This window comes from Caretta caretta, chromosome 10 (genome assembly GCF_965140235.1).
Source record: "Caretta caretta isolate rCarCar2 chromosome 10, rCarCar1.hap1, whole genome shotgun sequence".
NCBI classification, from domain to species: domain Eukaryota; kingdom Metazoa; phylum Chordata; order Testudines; family Cheloniidae; genus Caretta; species Caretta caretta.
In genome coordinates, this window is record NC_134215.1 from 83,004,907 (window position 1) to 83,016,501 (window position 11,595).

Sequence of the window (11,595 nt, forward strand, 5' to 3'; positions counted from 1 at the left end):
TGTGCAGGTTTTGGATTCCATTATTTTACTGCCCCTACAACCTATGGCCATTTGAAATCATTCATTCCAACCTACCATGTTGGTCATACTCCAGCAACGGTCCTTTCTCTGGGCACATATATGTGCAATATCCATGACTCGTTCTTTGATGAATGTTTAAGAGTCTGCAATTCCAATTCTCTCTCTGACTCAGACACATTTTGTAGCCTTGGACAAGTCACCTAATCCCTCTGTTCCCCTCCTTAGGATTTCCTATATGCATAGTGAGGATTAGTTAATGTACGTGACGATGGGAAGCACTATACAAACGCCACTTCTCTTCCTCTGATAGAAGCCGCAAGCTTCCTGGCCCTTTACAGCCTTCAGTATCTTTTTCCTCCTGTCTCTAGTCAATGTACAACAACAGGCCACTGCATGGTAACTGCCTAAACTGCATGTCAAATCTCAAGGGGGGTCCTCTCCCTGCCGTGGAATCCGGTCAGAGTTTAGAGGACACCGCGAGCGATGGTTAGCTGCGTTTTCACATTTGTACTTACTGTTGTAGAGAGCAGGCACCTTGTTGAGAATCCTTTGAAGCAATAAGGTAAACAACACATCCAGATCCCTTCGGTTCCAGCAAAGCTGTGTAAGAAAAGGAAACCTCAGTTACACACTGTTTCCACTGAGAAAGTGCTATGAACTTGGATGGTTTGATTTAAAAACCCAGCTTTGCCCCTGGAAATGCCCTTAAACTCCTTATGCACCAGCCTCTCAGGGGGCTGTTAGTGACGAACGCTACAGTAGGGCTGAGTGCTCTTGCTTGGAAAGGCAGGAGCTGGTGACTCTAGGATGCTGGAGAGGACACAGGGTTAATCAAGAAGCAGGAGAGAGGGCAGCAGGCTGGTCATTCAATGAAAGGGCATGGGACAGGTGGGACCTACGGCGGCAACAAATAGGTGTAGCCAGAGGAGGCTGTTCAAATGGATGAGCGAGCCCTGAGTTACAGTGGACCTGGTTGGTTTGGGGCTGGCATGCTGATTAAGCATGTAGTTGTCCTAGAGGCTGCAACCTGTGGTCAGCAAGGGATCTTCACATGCCAAGGAAACTGTGGCCAGCAGAAGTCCCTCTCTTTGTTGTTTGCCCAGAGGCACCAGAGTGCCAAGTGCTTCAGAGACCACGGGGAGTCCTGGCCTCACCCCACCCATCTCTCTGACTTCCCTCCAGTCCTGGAAAATCAAGGGCCAGCTGCATGAGCACAAGTTACTTGGGTGGCATGGTAAGAAGCCATCCTGATCTTGCAGGGGAACAAGACCAAGGCACTTTTGTTCGGGTTCACCCTCACTGACCTCACTAACTGTACATGCCAACCAGGGGACCGTTCCCTTCCCTAGCCAGCAATGCAGTGGGAAAGCCTGTGTCCACGGGATCAGAGGTTTCCTCCAGTCACCTGCATGCACTGAACTGAAGGCGTTGCCTGTTATGTCGTCCTCCCCCCCCCCCCCCCCGGTGCACCCGCAGCAGCTGACTCACTAACCCCAGGACCAAGAGGGCTGAGCACCTCCCAGCACCTGGGGGACTGCTCTACCAACAGAGCTTACACCAGCTGGAGGCAACGACAACCACTTCGGCAACGTTTCTGACCATCGGTTGGACGTCCCGCCACGCACATAAACCCATGTTTAACCCCAGCAGTCCATTTCCCTACCAGCCCATCCAGAACCCCACACAAGTTCTTAGGGTTAAAAAACCCTCTCTGTGCCACCCCCTCCATGCATAGAGCAGCTGTAAATCTTCCACGGTTACAAATAACTAGAGGTGGACAGGTTGCAGGACCCCAGACCCCACCAGACTAGCCAGTGGCAACCTCTAAACCAGCGGTGGCCAACCTGAACCTGAGAAGGAGTCAGAATTTACCAATGTACATTGCCAAAGAGCCACAGTAATACGTCAGCAGCCCCCCGAGAGTATCCCCGCACCTGCTCCCACCACCTCCCACCCACCAGCACCCCCGCCAATCAGCACCTCCCCCTCTCTCCCGATCAGCTGTTTCGTGTCCTGCAGGAGGCTCTGGGGTAGGAGCAAGGACACAACAGGCTCAGGGGAGGGGGCAGAAAGGGGTGGAGTGGGGGCAGGGCCTGTGGCAGAGCCAGGGGTTAAGCAGTGAGCACCCCCCCCCGGCACATTGGGAAGTTGGCGCCTGTAGCCCCCACCCCTAGGAGCCAGAGGGACCTGCCGGATGCTTCCTGGGAGCTGCCCCAGGTAAGCACCACTGGGACTCCCCACCTCGCCTCCTGGCAGGTGCCTCTGGCTCTTAGGGGTGGGGTGGACACCCACTACGGTGGCCAACGAGACCCTCCTGCCCGGTTCTGGGGGCAGTCAGGGGACAGGAGTGGATGGGGCAGGGGTCCGGGGCGGAGGGGGCATCAAGGAACGCAGGGTGGTTGGATGCGGCAGGAGTCCCGGGGGGCGGGACTGGGCAACGACCCCCTCGTGGGGTGAGGAGGGAACCCATCGTTAAGATTTTGGCAGCTCATCACTGGAGGTACATACACGTTTCCTGAACCAGCCCAGATTGGTCCATTGCCATTATGCTTAGAAGTAATGTCACAGTCTTGCTGACCCGAGCGATGATTACTGTTGCTGTTAGCAAACGTTTCATGTTCCCATGTAAATATTCCTGTTGGTCAAATAATGAAAAAGATGGATACAGATTTTTGAATATAGCCATTGAATGAATTACTCAAACTAGATTCTCTTCTATTCATGAGGACGTTACGAGCTAGCCATCAATATTTGTACAGCCACTGGCTTTCATGAAAGTCTTCTCAGTGCTTTACCTCTCTGTTCGAATCATAGAATATCAGGGTTGGAAGGGACCTCAGGAGGTCATCTAGTCCAACCCCCTGCTCAAAGCAGGACCAATCCCCAATTTTTGCCCCAGATCCCTAAATGGACCCTTAAGGATTGAGCTCACAACCCTGGGTTTAGCAGGCCAATGCTCAAACCACTGAGCTATCCCTCCCCTCTCTTATTGGCCCGACTCATTACCATATATGTGAGCACCACTCGGTCGTTAATTTTTTACTCCTGTGAGGTAGGGAAGATTTATTATTCCTATGTAATAGATAAGGAACTGAGTCAGAGAGAGAGTAAATGATTTAGCCAAGTTCACCCAGAAAGCCTTGGTAGACCTGGGAATTGAACGCAGGTTACCCGAGTCTCCATCCTGCATTTTAGCCACAAGACCCTCCATCCTCCATCACAGCCCTGTACAGAATGCATTGTTCACCATTGGTTATTCTCCTGTTTACGTTTCAGTCATCCAATCAGGAAACATACCACGTGGCCAATCAGTCTGAAGCGAGTGAGTATTCCCCAGCCTGAAGTATTGGGAGAATATTTATGAATAAAGAATATTTATGCAGAAATCAGGACAGGTCTGTGAACAATAAGTCAGTCAATCAATAGTCTCTTGGGCTCAATAAGTACTATATGTGTGGGTCACACAAATATGATTCATAACTAAGGTTATTGTTACAAAGTGTGCCCATTTGTTATTACTGGATACACCAAATATTCTGATCATGAGCACCAAGAATAAGATCTTTAAGGAGAGGATTGATATTTTTCTCTCAAAAGCACAACCTGATTCTTGCCTTGTTATATTTTAAGCCTGCAAAAATCAGAAAGGTGCTTCTATTTCTTTCAAAGACCAGTGTAATGTCTAATCCATTTGTATGTATGACTTGTAGATCAAAGTCTATAGCCTACTGTATCTGCCGACTTCAAAATGAATGGCTCCAAGACCATTTCTGTAGGATAATCCTCACAATACCTTCAGGAAACTTCAATAAAGGTTGTTATCTCTGAAACTCACAGATCCTGACCTGTGCAGTGGAAGGATTTCTCTCTAATCCTAACACACTTCAGAAATCTAACACAGTTTAGGGCTCAGCCCATGTATTAGACTTGCTTCTAGGTATGTGTGTCTGCGATAAGATCTGTTGCATTAGAGGAACATATACACACATCCTGCAATTGATGAGACTTTATAAACTGGTTTGTTGGCACGAAAGGCTGGTTTCAAAACCTGCGCTATCCAAAGAATAACTGTGGAGTAAAGTACAGCCCTAAGAGCGGACTTCAGAACATTCAGGGGGGTAGGATGGGCAGAAATCAGTGGTTTATTCAAAGCTCATTGTAGTCAATAGAAAGATCCTTTTTACTTCAGTGGGCTTTGGATCAGGTCCTTAGTGATCACTGCATGAAAAACAGCACTTGGTATGAAATGTTCCTGCGTGTTGCCAACATAGGCACAACTCCCAGATCATAACAAAATGGTCATCTCATACATAGGGCTTTAAAATCCGCTGGGTCTCCACCACCCAGCCACCTGCTTCCTCGACACTCGATCTCCTTGTTTACCTAGACAGGGAGAATGTACCTAGATGTATAAGCTCATGTACACTGCCATCGAAACAGGCCCAAAATGTCAGCGCTATAACTGGGAAATCAATACACTCTCCGCTTTAGTCCATTAATAAAAAACAAGGCTGCAGCTGGCAGAGACGTTGCAGATAGACAGCAATACAAACTATCTCCTGGGCTCAGGGAGCAGGAGTGGGGAAAGTTAAATACACCAAGGACATAAATCATCCACATGCTCATGCTGAATTTTAAAAAAGTTACATTTCCCCACTCCAGCCTCCCGAGGCAGGAATCACTCACAGAGGTAAATCACACAGCACCGGCGATTACTCAGTTATTTGTAAGGTGAAAACTGCAGTGGAGGAGGTAGGCACAGAAAGCTCAGTTAGCAAGCCATGTACACAGCAAGCGTCGATTTCTGCAGTTTAATTTCATTGCAAGGAGAGCAATAAACCTTCCAGGGTTCGTAATGCACGCATTCTGCTTTCACTGGACTCGCACGTACAGCATTGATCATCATCTATGACAGAGGGGCAGGAAGGAAAAGCAGCAAGAAACAGAGGTAAACCCCAGGTATACAGTTAGTTTTAAAACACCTCAATGAACTTGAACGTGACTCCTACTGCATGAGCTAAAAGACTCACATCTGTTAGCCAAGACGGTAGCAGGCTCATCATTCTCTAGGGGCCCTAGCCACTGCTAGAGGGAGACAAAGCACCCCTCCAAGCAAGCTGGGGGTTACATAAGAGTTCTGTACATATGTAAATAGCTAATAAATGGAAAAGGTGCCAGTAGATGACACTGGAGAACACAAGGGCTTTGTAGGCCTAATCAAGTTCCTTGTGCATGGCAAATGGCTTCCTTTGTGCAGCTCTGAACATTTATAGCCCAACAGTAGCTGGTGGAACACAGCCGCAGGGAAACACGCCTCTATGGCCTAGCCAGCGAGTGGGACCAGTGGAAGGACAGGCTGACACCGGGGCTTTTGTACAACACAGAGTTTGTACCTAACGAGAGAAAAACTGGGGAGAACAACAGTTCAGACTAGCTGGTGAGGTGAGCGCTAGGGAGATGCACGTGGGAACTGCTTAGAGCAGTGGTTTTCAACCTGTGGTCTGTGGACCCCGGAGGTCAGCAGACTATGTCTAAGATTACCAAAGGGCACCTCCATTTGAAATTTTCTTGGGGTCCACAAATGAAAAGAGATTGAAAACCCCTGGCTTAGGGGCTGCTGATTAGGATGGACTTTGCAACTGTGGCCCTCATGGCATCCGAGAAGGCTGCTGAGAGCTGGGGATAAGAAGGGCTGGCACCGGGAGAGACGTGGTGGTGGGAGATTGTGCCCCTCAATCCCTGACGGCAAGCAGGAGACAAGACAGATGAGATCACGTACAGCGCAGCACACAAGGCATAAAGCAAGGCTGTAACGGCCGACATCTGCTTCTCGGCTTTGACTGTGCAATGACTCTGAGGAATGCAGGGCATCAGCGCATTCGGAGGGTTCTCCCTCGGAGTTTAGTGGCATCAGTGAACATCCTGGGGGAGAAATGTACCTGGCTGACAGCTACTGATGGTTTGGGTAGGACTTTATTATAATCTTTTGCCCTCCACTGTAGCTAGCATGGCCTGTAAACCCTCCATCACCTTCCATGGTTCACAGATGACCCATGTCAGATGAAGTGAGAGGAGATGGCTGGATGGCCAGTGGTGGAGAGCATGCCCTTAGCCCAGCTGACCACAGTGTAGAGTTTTTTGATTTGGGGTTTTGGTTTTGTTTTTTTAAGGCCGTGACTGTGTGAAACTTCTCTGTCAATCGAATCTGAAATACTTGCCAAACCATCGGGTCTCCCAGGAAAATGCTCAAAGTAAGTATCATTTTTTTTCCACGCTGAGTGCCAGCTCACCATGGAGCCAGAACAGCACCCGATACAAAGCAGAGAGAAATGCTACAGAGAAAACTAACCCCACACAAACAAGGGAAAGGAAATCCCGTTTTTAAGTTTTCTATTTTCCTAGCTTGAAAAGGCTCCAGCAGATGGTGCCTCTCTCAATAAGAAACAAAGGAGAGGGGACGGGGTTAACTAGGCCACACTGAGAAGAGAGAAATCAGGTCAGTTGTTGTTTTGCACCTTTCGATCATCATCACTTTTCATTCGATCCAACAAGAGAGTGAGCTTTGTGGCCCTGACCCAACAAATCAGTTACACATACTTCAATGGCACTGCTAAAATGCTGAAAGTCAAGCATGTGCGTAAGTGCTGCGTGGGATCCGGGTCCGAGTGTTCCCTGCCTCGCAGGAGTGAGTAGTCACGCAGCCTGTGTAGGCTGTAGCACCGGACGGTAAAAGAGCTCACTTGCGTGTTGGGGTGGGGGAATAATTTGGCACTGTTGAGTTTTTAAGAGACAAATATTAGATTGCGCACGTGTTCCCCCTCCCCCGTGGATTGGTGGAAACGGGAGGCATGTAGCGCTAATTCAGATATCAAAATGCCATGGTAAAATGTACACTGATGGCATAACACTGAATTCTGGGTAATTAGGAAATTTCCATTTCAATTCAAATACAAATGAAGCTCAAAGTTGTCATCAAAGAAAAGACGAAGATGAGGATCAAAGTGATGCGACACTTTGGGAAAGGAAAAGATTAAAGAAAGTAAATTGAACAAGATTTTAAAGAGATATTAAAAGGTGTTAATGCAGCTAATGAAGAGAAATGCAGGCTATTTAATTAACATTTCTAGCAAGCAGAAGAGAGCTTTCTACACCTCCGCTAGAACATCAAAGGCCGAACGTTCTCTTATTAAAAGAGAACATAGAATATTCTAAGAGGCAGAATAGATTAAAATAGATTTAGGATAATTATGTCTACATCCATAGTGGCAACAGTTTATCGTTTTCTTCCAAAACCAAATCTAATACCATGTGCTGCGCACTGTGCTTAGAAACACGCTCTGAAGTGTTTGGAAAAAGCAGCAATTACACTAAAGTAGAGAGGGGTGGGTGGTTTGTCTCGGTAACGGGACACTTGAAATGGCCAGCTGACATTATGAACTTTGCCCGCTCTACCCCACCCCCCCCAAACAATGCAGTGAAGAGCGGTAATATCACAACTGAAAGGGTTGTCCACTCCTCCTGCACTAAGCATCTGAGGAATTAACTGCACTGCTACCAAAGAACAAAAGGATAGTCTGACGGGTTTATTAATCCGAGCTGACGATCCCATGCTGGGAGCCAGAACAAGAGAAAGCTCGCCAGACTCTTCAAATGAAATTAAGGGACATGTGCGCTCAGGCTCACCCTTTGATCATCCTCAACATGAGGAGTTTACAACAGCTTGGTCACAAAGCAGTGCCGCCTCTTTCCTTCAGGTTTTTTTTTTTTTTTAAAGTTCCAGGCAAACGCAAACAGACAGAGCGGCCCAAAACCCCACAAGTGCCAAATGACAAGCCAAAGGCTACTTTCTAAACACCGCTCCAGGGGTTTGGTCCTGCGGCCAGCAGGGGCCCACAGCACGCTGGCTCTCCGCAGCCTTTCAGAGGTTATTCGGCAAACTGCCCAACACTCCTGTTCTGCCATCGGTTCAGTTCAAACCTAGCGTCTTCCCGGCTTTCTGTGCTATGGGTGCTCATACCGTAACCCAACAGGTTTATTTTTAGAAAGCACAAATTGACATACTTACGACCACCCCACTGCTAAGCAATTCAGAACAAGTGCAATAAAAACTGCTCCTTTCTGCCAGGCACCCTGGTTCGGTGCCGTGCAAAAATTGGCCCTGCTGCGTTTTAACCCAGTAGGTGTCGCTAGCAGGTTCTGCAGTAGTGACCGTATTTTGTAGCAGAAGGGGGAAAAGGCTATAAATGAGTCCTTTATTCAGGGCAAAAGCCCAATTATTCGCCCACTGGAACCAATGGGATTTGTAGAGGCCCCGCAGAGCAGAGTTGATCTGGGGACAGTGCTGAAAAGCACTTTGGGGGAAATGGTGAGTTTTTGAGTTGTAGTCAGAGAGTTTAAGGCCAGAAGGGACCCCCAGATCTTAGCACAGGCCACTGCCACCCCCCAACACCCGCACACTAAACTCAACAACTGAAATGAGACCAAAGTAGAACAGCCCCCAGGGAACGAAACAATGATGTGCCACAGGGAGAGAATATGAGGCCCTGAAACACACCAGTGCCCGAGGTCTCTGCAAAAGCATGGAAATGATTCAGTGAGATATACACAGAGATTCCTGGCAAATGACCCACACGCTGCAGAGGAAGGTGAAAAACCCCCAAGGTCACTGCCAATCGGATCTGGAGGGAAAAATCCTTCCTGACCCCACATGTGGCAATCAGTTAGACCCTGAGCCTGTGAGCAAGAACCGGCCAGCCACGCACCTGAGAGAGAGAATGCTCCATGCCACCTCAGGGCCCTGGCCCTCCTCATCCAGGGTCCCATCTCCAGCTGTGGCCATCCCTGATGCTTCAGAGGAAGGAATTTTTTAAAAAACAAAACAAAAACAGAAATACATGCATTTCCTCTGTGACGTTGAAACATCAGTGGCATTACAGTCACACCCAGAGGGTGCCCCCAGGATACCCCCGCAGAGATCACACTGGGCTCTGTCTCTCTGTACGTTCTACCACATGTGCCCCTCTCTAACTCCCGTCTGTGCTTGGCTTTGTCTTGCCCCATAAAGGCTTCACAGGGCAGTAATGTCAAACTTCCTTAGCCAATCAGCAGAGAAATATTTTTGGACACACACTAATCCATCTTGGGCTGGGCTCTGAGGTCGACCTTTCACGTGCCTGGCATGGGTTGAGGTGGTGGAGGATGACGGTGGCTTTAAGTCACCTGTGTCCCACCCACCCACACACACACACAGAGGTATTGCCAGGGACTTGGCTAATTTCAAGGCACAAATCAGATCAGCCCTGAGGGTATTCAAAGTTGCTCCAGCTACCTATGGCCCTAAGAAGCCATTCGCCAGCTAGGGTTAGCTGGGGCATAAGAAATCCCAGACCCATTCGCTTTTCCTCAGGCCACACCTACTGTCCAGGGAGTGGCCTGGGAACTCCTGAGGTGGGTCAACCCTGACGACTCTGATACCCCAGGGGAATCACAAGTGGCCAGATCTTCTCCCTGGCTTTAGGGCAACCGGCCAGCAGCAGAATGCTGCCCTGACGCAAGGCAGTGACACAGAAAGGCTCCTCACCCACACACAACGCTCACGCTGATCAGGCCCTGGGGATGCAGAATCACAAAGCCACCAGGCTTTCAGAATTATTTTCTTTCTGGTTAAGGAAAGACAGACACTAAATTAACCCCCAGGCAAGATGTCGGAGGATTAGACTCTATGTAGATTTAATTTCCTCTCAAGATTCCTCGCAGCTTCTTAAGAACACACGAGACATCGGTGCCACATTCTAGGGCATCTCTGGGTGTGGGTGAACCAGCTCAGATCCTACAAAACCACCCCAACCATCAGCCGAGGTTCAGATCGTATGTGAGGTTCAGGAGAGTCTCAGCCAGCAGCATTTGTGGCCACCACAGCTTTGCATTTACAGACACTATCTGCACTTCCCGAATTCGGCCCGATAACCTTTGCTGAGCACTCTAGTGTATTTTTTTTTTAATCTGAATAGCAATAGACTTGGGACCAATTTAAAAGGGAGGCGTCGCTGACAAATACCCCAATGCAGCTAACACAAACCCCCAACTGAGCCTCCGGCCCTCCCATCTCTACAAGCCAGCTGTCGCGCAGCTGCTTCCCTACAGGCTGACGGCACCTGCCTCCCTCTGTACCGGTGCCTCCTCTAACCACTGTTCAAGGCTGAGGTTCCACCTCCTCGCTGCGCGAGTCTCCAGCTGCCCCAGCCCCACCCTGCCTGGCCCACACATGCCTCTGATCACTCCCAAATGTCAGGCCATTTAAGATGCAACCTGGATTTTTGCAGCTTGGACCCATGGAATTTCTGGAGCAAAGAGGTTCTGATCATTCTGTTGGAGTGTGAGCCTCTCTCCACCTTAACCCAATCTTCTGGGTCTCACCTAGGGCAGCTCATTTCCTTTGCACACAGGCTGCTCACTGCCTCTCCAGTGCCAATCGAGACACATCAGCAGGCTAGCTTCTTGCTGCTGCTCGGCAGCCATTGGCAGTAAGGGGTTAAACTGAGGACTAGAAGCTGAGCTGATGGAGCATTTCATATCAGCTGAAGCTAACAAGGGCTTGTGCGCTTTAGCCAGGGTTCTTTACCTTCTCTCTCGTACAAGCCAAACCCAAACCAGCGCCCGTCCCTGGAATCTGTCAAAGTCACATACAGCTGCCAGTCACAAAAGACTCCCGCTTCCCCACGTACATTTCTTCTCCACGCCTGTCCTTGATTGGTTCCGGTTCATTGAACTGGCCACTGAGCTGATTCACAGTGTCAAAGTCTCCCGTGGCCATCTCAGACAGCACCTCCATCCCAGCACTTCTGGCTGCTCCCTGAACACCTCCACCCAATTCATCACATCCCAAGCAAACTCCACCCTCCCCGAAGAACCCGAGTACATTAGCAGCTTAGCCGCGCCACAGACACCCACACACCTCTGCCTCTCCCCTCCACGGCATCTGGGGTTTGCATTTATACCTTGATCTCGGTACCCTACCTTAGCGCCACCTTCCCCCAGGCAGTGGGCCTTTTCGCTCAGCTAGCTTAGCTCTCTCCTCAGCCGCCCCACTCTGCCCCCAGCCTGCACCGTTCCCAGTGCCCGGATTTCCACAGCTGCAGCCCAGGTGTCTCTGAGGGAGCCACCGCTACACCATTCAGCGGCACAGGGCAGGTTGTAAGCTGTTCCCCTTCCATCACTGTTCAGCATCAAGCTTTCCTAGAGGGGAACTCCTCATAAGCCCTTGAGCCTTGTTCTGCTTGCAGGAGGTGTCGCTTTTCATCTTGTGTTTCCTCATCAGTAGGTTCTGAGGACACAGTTCAAGCACATTTCCTCCCTTGTCTTTTCCACACTGGCCCCAAAATCTGCTCCCAGCCGTCAAAGACTCTTAGCCCTTGGATGTTAACGGCTCCGAGAAGCAAGAACAAATCATGCCCTTGTCTCCTGGGAGATTTGATCAGGAAGCTCAAATATTAACACTTCTCCAGCTTTGTGGGTGGGAAACTGCCTTCTGTGCAGTTACATTTCTATACCCCACTCCCTCCTCCGGAAAACCAT

General features: G+C 49.4%; 1 long non-coding RNA gene across 1 annotated transcript in view; it reads right to left on the reverse strand.

Annotated features, from left to right (window-relative positions):
• LOC142073432 (uncharacterized) overlaps nt 1–11,371 on the reverse strand; it is a 179,929-nt gene extending 168,558 nt beyond the window's left edge. Inside the window, exons 1-2 of the long non-coding RNA XR_012670329.1 lie at nt 11,038–11,371; nt 537–621 (exon numbers count right to left, since the gene is read on the reverse strand). This is a non-coding gene — a long non-coding RNA (uncharacterized LOC142073432). The remainder of the gene's footprint in view (nt 1–536; nt 622–11,037) is intronic.
• Between the last annotated feature and the right edge of the window lie 224 nt (nt 11,372–11,595).